We start from the raw sequence: 11,724 nt of genomic DNA, 5'->3' as shown, positions 1-11,724 counted from the left end.
TATATAATCATAATTAAAAAAATCGAACTTTACCTTCGTACCTCGGGAAAAAATGGATGTAAAAAAGAAAAAAAGGTTAGTATTCGTCGAAAATGTGCCTTCCTTGTAACCATGCAATGGTATGATGAAAACTGTTATACAGTGCAAGACAAATTTTTCGTTTCTGCAATACGTCAGGGGATAAAGGACTGTCCATTGTTATCGGGGACAATGTATGTATTACCATATGTATTAAACAAGTATTGTATGTATATGTTGAAATCATGAAATTTAATATATGTATTTAAAGAGACATTTTATGTATATATTTAAAAAAGTAAGACATTTATTTCTAAAGTAATAAAAACTGATTCCTTCAAAGATAGAATACATAATGGAGCTCGTTTAGTTAGAGTTTCCATATTTTCATGCCTCGTTCTCCAGCCCTTAATAGCGCATCATAAACCAGAAATCCGAACGGTCATCTTTTAACGTGATTCAACTGATACTGAATTATCGTAATAAGAAAAATATCATTTTTTCATATCTTTTATTATATCGCTATATAGACAGCTTTAATTAAATTATTAAGATTCGTGCGGTAAAAGCGATACCAAACATGACTATATTTGTACAACTTGCGTATTAATTTAAGAAACAAGAAACGATCGACTCTACCTGTTCCATCTCTTATCCTTGGAATACGTAGGGCGCTCGGAAATCTAAAGTCCTCGAACTCCACTGTGTTCGTTAGGGGTCGAGATCCTTTAGAACCAGCGTTTGCTGAGAGTAGCGAGAAACGGCCATAAAAATTTACTAAATGCTACTTTACTAAAAGGAATAGTGTTCGCGAAGAAAATGAAGATATTCGACCAGCGGGGAGCCACCTTAATACGCGCAAGATATGTATACGAAAGCCACGCACGTAACGCGAAACATGTTTCCGGAAGTGCAGTGACCAGAAGGAAGAGTGACGAGAAGGACGGAAGACGCAAATGGGGTAGAATATAAAGGACGCGGCAATGCCATTAGCAAAATTACCGCTTAGCTTGTTATCGATACGCGAGTATGGGAGCAAAGACCAATCGATAAGTGGCCGTTCCGTTCGACGCAATGAAAAATCAAAAAGCTTCGCGCGCAATCCACCCCCTGCTACTTCTCCGTTCGACGATTCACCGAGGAATGTAATTACAAATGGCATCGATCGACCTGCGATAGGACAACTTTTAATGCTTCATCGAATATTTCAAAGCGTTCCGTGTTCTTCGATCTTAAACCGAACATGTCGAGAAATATAATTGAAGGAACATGTTGGATGCCTGAAATTTCAAATATTTAATTTCCATCATTTTGATTTTGAATCCGAGATATAAGAACAACATTTCGCACGAATCAACGATTAAAAAAGAACTTTTTACAAAGGCCGGTCCTGTCTCATTGTACGCTGTTAACGAGTCGGACGAGTGCAACTGGAACGATTGAAACGCGTGCTAGGAACAGCAAATAAACGGACGATTTTTTTAATTGAAAAAACAAGCTGACGCGTGAATCGGAACGTCCGCCGCTCGCGGCCGAGACAAAGATTTACGCGAATAATCGGTGTTTTTCTATACAACGGCGGAACTGGCGGCGGAAGCTCTTTTCAAGCTTCCGCGAACGTCGTGAAGGACTCGGTTTTCCGAGCGCGCTGTAGCCGACTCGTTTCAATGAGCTGTGTCGTAGGAGTAGCGGATGGATAGACGCAGAATGGAGAACTGGCAGGAGAGTGCAGTCACTGATTTAACGCGGGACAATTGAATCCAATTACAACCGCCGCAGCAGCCAGTGGATCTCAATCGTGCCGTAACGCGACTCGTTTCTTCCATTGCGGCGGACACGCCACACCGTTCGTTGTATTACCTCGATTATACATTCTTTTCCTCTGTTTCTTCTCTCTTCTTTAATCTCTTTCTCGAGACTGCTGACGCGCATCGCTCTTTCCAACCGTTATCTACCGACGTCGGCGAGATGTCGACGTTTTACACCGGTTTTTGCAATGTTAAAGTTTTAAATGCACGCGCGTTTAGTGCATCGTTACACACCGTTACATCGGCGTCGTAAAGTCACCGAGATGCTTCGCTATGCTCGCCTTTTTTATTTCCCTCGTTCAGCGAATTTTTCGTTTCTTTTTAACTGTACTTTTCGCGCTCTTTTTTTTCTCTTTTTATAGACCGACTACGATTCCGCGAAGATGTTTAAATCCGCGCGCTGTATTCCACGCGAATTTCCTGGTTACTCGTCCCGCGCGGCAACACGCCTCTCGTTAACCTCAACTTTCAACGATGTTAGCAAAACTTACCCACGAGCAAGTTACGATTAATTTACAAGCCGCCCGAAATCTATTTTCATCGCGTTAACCGTGTTACGCGACTACGGGACAGCTTCGCGCTTCCCTTCCACCCTATCGACCTTTAAAAGACGCTGCAAACCCGCTGAAATCCGAAGAGTTAAAAATCAGGACGGTCTATTCTCCTCTTCATTAACAGTCGACGATCAAAACCTGACTCGACTTAATGCGATCTGTATGATAATCGTTCCGCGTATTCGCGTAAGTAGATGCACACGTACTCTCGGCTAGTCCTTTTCAAGATGCGTCCATGCATCGCCAGACGGAGTACCCGGCGAACGTTTTCACGCTTTAGGAGGCCGAACGATACTTAGGAACGTCGATACGGTTTACTCGAGTCGTAAACGACGAAACGGTCGGCCGTAATCGAAATTGCCACGCAATGCGAACCTCGAATGCAACAGCCAGGGGAGGATAACGCGGTATAACGCTACGCAACGTAATCTGTCTGTCTCAGACTAGATGGCGTGCTCCAGTGGCTGCTCTGCCGGCCGCCCCTGGCTGTTCATTAGGGGCCGCATTGTCCGCTAACTAAGTACAGTCACCCCTTCCTACCAAGCCCTCGAACCAACCTACTGATCCCTGAGCCCCTTCGAGTTCCACAAATCCCTTCTGCGCCCCCGCTCCTCGAATCGCCATAGTTCCTCGTTCACGCTGCTACCGACCCTTACGATCGTCTTCCTCTTCCTTTTCTTCCTATTTTCTTACCCCACATTAAACGCTGTTTGTCTCTCGCTTTACGTATTTCTTAAGCGACTCTGCGACATTTTCCAAACCGCTACACCCTTCGAATTCCACGTTTACTACCCTTCGCTGTATCTCCACCCCTCTCCCCTGCATTACGCGACTATGAGCACGCGTTGATTCCTCGACGTGACTATGGCTCGCATCCTCGTCTCGACACGATACTCAGTTCGTGCCTGATTCCCACGAGACCTAAACGAGAACTATATATATATAGATATAGATATATATAGATATATCTCCGCAGTGGTGTGTCACTGGAAGGAGATCGACTTCCTCGGCCAAATTTGAACCTCTTTTTTTCGCGTAAAACCGACACGATCGAACACCGTCTGTCCGCTCGTCACGCCAGACACGGATTAATTGGAAAAAGAGATTGAAGTCGAGATTGAAATTGCCACGCGATTAAACGATACGATTGTTCCCATGACTGTGTCCCATTGACCGTGGTTTCGATTCAGAAAAAGCTTCTCGACCGTGGAGTTTTTACATGGTTGAGTCAGAGGAGGGAATATTTTAGTGGAACGGGACCAAAGAGCAGAAATCTTCGAGTCATGGCGAATTTCACGGAGTATACTCGATGAGCGAATCGAGTTGGCGGCGGTGAGGCAGGAAATCAGCGCGCAGACGCGGTTGCCCGGCACGAGTCGGATCGCTAATCCCTCCGCACGCGAACAAGCGTCAATCAGTATCAAACTACTATGTGCAAGCGCACCCTCGGAACGTGACCAATATACGATCGTTCCTTTGATTTTCCTCGCTTCTATGTAGTCTATCAGCCTAGTTCGAATCCTCGGCTGACGTTATTTTTTACTTTACTCCGTTTCATCAGTGTACACCGTGGTGCCACTGAAAGATAAATATTGAAAAGCGTTCTGCCCGCGAATAATCGACAAAACAATTATTAACAAACACGCGGTCGTACAAACAACGAAACATCAATAGTGTACGAATAAATATACAAAACGTTCTCGTACTTGCCGCAAATTAATCGAGACGCTGTTGCGAGCTGACGCGCGAGTAAGAGAGACGGAGAATCAATCAAGAGTTAGGCGAATCTTCGCACGGTTTTGTACAATGCTCCGTAATAATCCCGCTGGTATCCCTTTCTCGTTCTTCCCCTTGGCAACCTCTCACAGTGCCGACGTCCTGGTTCGATTACGTTGGATCGTACGATGTACAGTTCATTGTGTCCAGGATAGAATCCAATCAAGGGGCTGGCAAGCCACTTTCAAGCGACGACGTCACGGCCAATCAAACGTCGCTACTCGCGCATGTAAATACAGGTTCGAACAGCCGCGTGGATTTATAGCCGAGGCGCAATTCTCTCGTTGTGAGCTTGACCTTTCGGCCCGATGTGGTCCGTTGATCGATCAAAGGCGGAAGGATACGAAATCACGGAGGTTCGTCGTGCTTCCGACGCCGATAAAACCTTGTCGCCGGGTATACTAGTCGAGAAGCTCCTTCCACGATGCGAGAAGCTCGTTGGAAGGGAAAGGAAGTCGCTTCACGAAATTAGAAAGTATAAGCGTAAACATGGGTAGAAGGAACCGGGGTGAAACGCTAATTCGATCTATCGTCGTCGTCGTCGTCGTCGTCGTTCACCGCTAAATGCGCATTACAATCGCCGAGATATGGAAATTTAGTTACGCCTACCCACCGTTCTGGAAACACTGTGGGTATTACGGTAATACCCTCCTCGACCCGCTTCCTGCCAAGCTATCCTTCTACCAGTGGACAGCTAGCCCCTCTCGCTATCCCTCGACCGAACGACCAACTCGACAGGGCCGTATTATCCAACCCGTATACCTAACTATGTAAATAGAAGTCAGCGGAAATTGGTCTTTCGAGTCGGAACGTGACCTCGTGCTAGCGGCATCTTAACAGAAAAAGCAGCGTCGATTTCCATCGACGTATTAGACGCGCGTCCGCGCTGATGCGATCGCATTTAAATAGCCAATCTCTGCTCTCTCTTTCTTTTTTTCAATCGATCGAGATCGAGATACGAGTCTAGAGAGAAAGATAGAGGGAGAGATGAAGAAAGAGCAAGAGGGATCTTCCCCCTTGAAGGGGGCCTTCTAGAAAATGATGGAGTAAATCATCGATGGAACGCAATTGCGAGTAACGAGACAAATTTTGCTTCGACCAGATCGATCGAATGTGAACACGTGTTAGACGAGCCGTCAACGCGATGCTCGATACCGAACATAGGCACGCCACGCCGGAGGGATTTCAGCGGGCAAAAAGTGCGTTCATTAGCCGGGCTTATCATTTCGAAACCGGTACGGCTGGGTTGCAGTTTAATCGCTTATCTCGCGTCTGCATAAAACATGTTTGGCGTATGTACGTAACGCGACAGGATCCACTATTTAACGCACCCGCATACACACTCGCACAGACGTGTTTCTACCTCCTGAAAACCGGTGACTGCACGTCGGTGATGTGATCGCCATCGTCTCGTCGTCTTATAAATATTCCGCTTGCAAGATAGTCTAATTCACGATCGCGTGGTCCACTTTGCGCGAGACCAGCGACAATCTACGCGTTCCAATTTCTGCAAAACCCGTCTCCTCCTTCTCTCGTCGTAGCTCGATATCGTCTCCTTGAACCGGCCGGCAGAAAATGAACAAGCGTGTTTCGCGTGTTATCGGAAGGGGACTGGAATGAACGCGAAACGCTTTAGGCGACACGGATTCGAAACGGGGAAATCCGCGGACAAAATTGATCTGTCCAACCTCCGGCGAACGACAGGACGCATTATCTTCGTGATGGGCGAGAATAATAGACATGGCTGCAACGGGGAAACGCGAACGAGAATCGTGCATGAAATGCGATATAGAAACGTTGCAAGTCGTCGCCGATAGTTTACGACGAAGGTCATAGGAAACGTTAGGTGTTCGTTCGAGTATTTCAATGGACTCGTCGCTTCGCGCGAAATGCGTGCCCTCGTTTCGCTCGATCGGTAGACAAACACCGAATCGGAAAACCAAAATATCCTCGAAACGAGTGCCCCTTTTAGAACGACTTTCAGCAGTGACCGATCGGCATACATGTACACATATATACAAATATATATATATATGTATATATATTTATATATGTGTGTGTATGTATATATACATAAGTGTGTGTGTGTGTAAGTAGAAGCGCGCAACCGGAGAAGAGCGACCTTCTCGCAATCTCCTCTCGATCCAATATCCGAGTTTTTTGACAGCAATTTCGGTCACGTCCGATAATATATCTGGATCATTAATATAAAGCTCGGACCACACACCGCGCGTCCCTCGCGGGGAAATTGCTTTTCAATCCCCTATACCGCCCTCCCTCTTCCCCACATGATAGGGAGCTCTCCTTGCCACCCCACCATCGCCGCCGCCACCATCCGTCTTTGGCTCTGCTTCAGTCCCTGCTTCCCTGCTCCTTTGCTCCCTCTTCTACCTTTGCCTTTGCCTATACCTCTGTCTCAACATCCAGCCTTCAACCCAGACACTCAGGGACCACCCTTTCTTGCGCCTCTTTCGATTTCGATCTCTATTGCCGTTGTTTTATTTCACGAACAGATCGCTGTCGTAAATTTTAACGATTTCCAAGGAATGATCGGGAAGGGGGAGGGGGAGAGGCGGGAGGGGTGCACGGTCTGAAATTCCTAGGAATCCACAAATTAGTCACGTTAGTCGGCTTAATCGGAGTTAAGATCAACGATGGCGACTTTATCGAGTGACTTCGTCGAGCGAATTCCTCCGCGAGAAAATCACCGCGCGTTAATTGTCACGCAAGAAAGTACCAAATATACGCTACGGTAGAAGTGCACGAACCTGGCTGCGTTTCCGTATGTAGCCGTTTCCGGGGGAGCGACGGTGTCTGCGCGAAAAAGTAGAAACACGAACACAGGATACCAAGCGACCGAGCTATTCGAAAAGCGGCACAGGGTAAATGGTGGCGCGCGTGTACATATGCGCCGATACAGAGAGCGACGGAGAAGCGTGCACGGAGCACCCTCCATAAAGAAGATCCCCTCGATCAGATAAAAAATGTATTATAGCCGCCATGATACAGGTCTCGATACTTCGACGAGACTTCCCCGGGAACGGACAGCGTATCCTCCCGCAGGATTCAACCCCTCCCCGCAACCGACTCTTCCGTACCCCTCCAACCCCTCCGTTCCCCACTCGGTCGGTGTGTTTCTCTCTTTCAGCCGCGTGCGACAGCTTCTCTCCCCCTCACTTGGAAATTGCTATCGGACGATTCAACCTCGAATGCAGATCGCTGCACTCTCTCGAGTCTCGAGGATGACATTCGACGAAATTAGATTCCGAGGAAAGGAAAAGGAAACACGCATGTCGCTGTCCTCCTCGCTATCCCCTTCCGCCCCCTATTTCTGCTTCGGATTCAGCTCCTACTTCTCATTCAGAATCCCTTCCTCCGGCGGGACGACGAAAAATCCACTCCTTGCCGTTACTAGCCAATCTATCCGATGGGATACGATCGTGCCTCCCGTTCGAAACACGAAAATCGTTCGAAACCTCTAAACAATCGCGCGCCACGCCACCCTGTGATCTCCTTGCGTAATCGTATTTTATCCGAGAATGGCGGGGAGGTAATCGAAGGAGCGCGTGATTAAATCACGTATCGGCAGATCGGTTTTTTCTCGACGAAAACAAGAATCGATCGAGGCAACGTCAAACGATGCACGGAAATCGATTATTACGCGAGCAACTGGCTCGTGCGAGGCGTGGAACAGGAAGAGGATTTCTACGGTAGTAGACACACTAGCATACGGAAATGTCGAAACGACGAGACAGTACGGGCCACCGCGCGGTAAAAACAATCCTCTCCGCGCCACGACATCAATAACATTAGTCTAAGTAATGTAATTGGCCGGCTTCCCCGCACAGCGGCGAGCACGGGGCTGCTTGCACTGTCGTGCAATCCGCCCCTGTATTGCGACGTCGCTCGCGTCCGGTGTCGTCAAATCCAATTTACGCTATCGAGGTCGAAAAAAAAAAAGCGAAATAAAAGAGCGGATGAAATTGAATCTTAGTATCGACCTAATGGAATCACAGTGTCGCGCGTTTCTTTATGTTAATTGGGAACCGAAATTGATCCGTGTGTCGGCGAATTTTCGAATATAACGTGGAACGATATGGCGTTGGAAAGTGTCTACATTAAATAGATTACATCGATCCACGACGTTTTTACGAGTATACTATATCCTCGGGCGAGATGAGACTCTTTTTACACGGTCTCGCCTTGAACACCGCGTCACGGCGCGCACCTGCGCGAAGAGGGATAGCGTCGCGATCACGAACGCGCGGCTCGACAAACTCCGGCCACGATAAAAGTTTAAGGAGGCTAGCGGGCTCGGTGACGTTCGTTCTCGTCGCTAGCGAATGAATTGTAACGACGAAAGTACGAATTACCGGGAGTTTCGAGAACGAAATTGGACACCATAAGCGAGTACACATGCATGTAGAAAAATCGTCGTGTCTCTAATTTCATCTGTGTATGAAATGGTACAAGACACGAGGTACACGCAGAGTGTGGAAAAACGGAGAAGATGGCGAGGCAAAGCTGCATGGACAATGGAGGAATATTGAGATGGAAAATAGAGCGAGGAGGGAAAAGAAGAGAGGAAACGGTGGCGTGCGAGACGGGGATTGGTAACACCGGTTGGCAAAAGGGAACACGACGGAAAAGAAAGGGAGATCACGGGGGAAAACGTTTAATTCATTACAGACATTAAAAAAGTAAATTGCCCGGTGTCTAGGAGGGAGAGAGAGAGAAAAAAAAGGAAAAGGCAAGATGATCACGGCGGATGGCGGACATTCGGTCACGAAAATATTTAATTAAATTCACGACCGCAAGATACGCCTGTTTCGTTTGCGCTCGCTCAAGCGTACGCCCGAAAACCGAAAGTAATTATCTCGGTCTTTCCGTACGACCGGCTACGTCTCTTTTTCCTGAAAAGAACGGGAATCGCCGCGTCGATGGATCGCTCCACCGATATCGCAAAAAGAAAAAAGAAAACGAAACGGGAAGAGGGCGGGTGAAAAAGAAGCGAGTGGCACCGCGGCTTGGCCCGCACCAAACCTCCACGCTCGAATCTTTCGTTAATACTTTTTCCATCTGCCTTCGTCGCCGTGGTCGCGGTCAGCTTGCGCGCGCTAGAGAAGACAGAACGTTTCGAACGAATTAGGCGCATGACTTGCGACTTTCATCTTTCGCCAGCGCCGAAGCACCGCGGTGCAGTTCGCTTAGCCGTCTCTAAACCAACGGAATCACGCGTTTCCGCGTCGATCCGCAACAATATCCCCGTTGAAAGATCGATCACTCGCGATGAGGCAATGGTAGGTAGCCTGCGATTCGACGCGATCACCGGTCGACCAAGCCCCGCCAACGAATTAATTATCGTCGCGCGCGGAACAGTTCTCTATTTACGTTATTTGCCACGTATATACGACGCGTCATGCCTACCTCCGGCAAATACACGGCTGAGTGTACAGTATGTTATTACGAACGAGCCTTGTAATCGACCCCTTATATCATCCCCTTCGCGCAACGCAATCTCATTACCGGAGATGCACTTTCTGTATTAATACCATAAGGAATTAACTTTCCGGATGTTGTGGGATCGAGATGTCTCGTGAAACCAAGGGGTACGATTATATACCGATCTAATACGTATTATGGGAATGAGAGGAGCCATGTGAACGATGGTGACCGAGAAACGCGTGCATGCGTGTACGAGAGCATGCCACGTGGATATTATGGCTACGCACGACTATACAAAATGTGTATCGGGCGTGTGAAATCGATAAGAATGCGAAATTATTAAGAAGCGTGAAAGTTTTTCATCGAAAGGTTAAGGGTGAGAAGTAAGAGTTTGAGAGAATCGAGTAAAGATCATCGTACAATGAAATTATTATATCGTCTCTACTTTGATTTTTCTAAATGTAAATCTTATTTAATATTCGGTAAAAAAATCTACCTATTTTTTCTTTATACGGAATACAAATGAAAGTCAATATTTCTATAATATAGTCATCCTATTATATTTAGGAATAAATCTGTTTTCACCGACTTATATATCGCATAGATCCATTATATCCCGACTCGAAATCAACATCTTTATATCCTCTTCGACAATTTCGAGCCTCGATTTCAAATCGATCGAACAATAGCACTCTCGCCACTGGGGAGACCGTTTCGAGTGTACCGCGGTATAATCGCTAATTTTCTCTGCAGCTACGAATAATTCGAGCGTCACGCCGCGTGTCGGTGAATTTAATGGATTCCATCGATTTGTTAGCGCGGCACGTTGCAACGACGAATAGATTCGACCGATTGGCCCTCGTGTCACATAAGCGAGAGAGAGAGAGAGAGAGAGAGAGAGAGAGAGACGATTACACAGAGAGAAAAAGAGAGATCGTTCACGCGCGCGTAGTAACTCGTCGTGGCAAACGTTTGTCATCGGTATTCGCTTGTTCGATACGAAAAATACGTTGGAAGCGACTCGGGAGGCTGTACCAAAATGTATTTTTCCATAGAGCAATCAGGACGAGCGCAGAGAACGACGGTGGAAGAAAAACAACCGCGACGATCGCGCAATTTAGAGTAAACTTAATTGGGAAACGTCGTTCGATTGGACAGGGAACAAATCAGACCGCTAATCGAACTCGATGCGACGAATATTAAGGATTTCAAAATCGAGCCTCAGCCTTTTCACATAATTCCATCAACTTTATCCGAAAGCATAACGTTGATCGATCAAATTATAACTACGTAGTAAAATCAGTTGTACACGTATATAAGTTCCGATTAATCGAAATGAATAAATCGCGACGATCAACTGGCAGAGGAAAAAATGTGCCCGTGTTCGATATCAAAGCCGATATCAAACGGATATTCGGTGGATCAAGGCCGTGTATCCGATAAGCCGAAGTCCCCAAAGATGGCATCGAACCCTACGATTGGTATATCGGCTGCAGCATCGCATGTTGCCTCCTTCCCTATGGTATGAGAATGCAACGCGGGATCACCGGCTGACAGGTTCCTAATGGAACCCATAAACAGCGTGCGAAGCATGTTATGTTTTCCAAATGAAATCCCGAAAATTGGTTTTGAGAGTCGACGCTGTGCTCGCTGTGTTACCTGCTCGCGCGCTCGGTCTTTCGCTCGCTAGGCTGATACGTTGTACACAAGCTCGTCGCACTCGCTCACCCACGCGCACCTCCTGGCAATCCACAGCCTGATGCGGTCTGGGCCATGAAACGCGTGTAACGCGTGCCGTGTATCGGCCACGGGTGAACGTAATAAATAGTTTATCGCGGATCGACAGCACCATTACTAATGTCTTTTATCAAACGGCCGATTCCATATTTCCGATTACCGGGGAAATTACTTGGCCAGTGGTCGCGAACACGCGGAATCATTAAACACCGCCCAGCTCTTCGAAAATCAACCAGTTTAAATACAGGTCGGAGGCTATTCATGACAATAAAAGCCCGCTGATTTCGCGTAAGATTAATTAAACGTTCTCGCGTATATAGGTACCGGCGGTAATAGTGTTTCCCTGATCGTTCGCTCGCGTTTCAACGCTCAAAGTAGAAACTAGC

General features: G+C 47.1%; 1 protein-coding gene across 3 annotated transcripts in view; it reads right to left on the bottom strand.

The window, feature by feature from the left end:
• LOC139988846 (LIM domain only protein 3) overlaps positions 1-11,724 on the bottom strand; it is a 70,026-nt gene that overhangs the window by 41,836 nt on the left and 16,466 nt on the right. Inside the window, exons 1-2 of one of the 3 annotated variants that reach the window (XM_072006625.1) lie at positions 4,087-4,708; positions 3,825-3,958 (exon numbers count right to left, since the gene is read on the bottom strand). The exons of the other annotated variants lie outside the window; for them this stretch is intronic. The gene's annotated coding sequence lies outside the window, so the exon portion shown is untranslated. Of the gene's footprint in view, positions 1-3,824; positions 3,959-4,086; positions 4,709-11,724 lie in introns of those variants that run through there. 3 annotated transcript variants of the gene reach the window in all.

Source organism: Bombus fervidus, chromosome 7, assembly GCF_041682495.2.
Source record: "Bombus fervidus isolate BK054 chromosome 7, iyBomFerv1, whole genome shotgun sequence".
NCBI lineage: Eukaryota > Metazoa > Arthropoda > Insecta > Hymenoptera > Apidae > Bombus > Bombus fervidus.
Note: the sequence above shows the minus strand (reverse complement) of the source record. Positions and strands in the feature narration are given on the sequence as shown.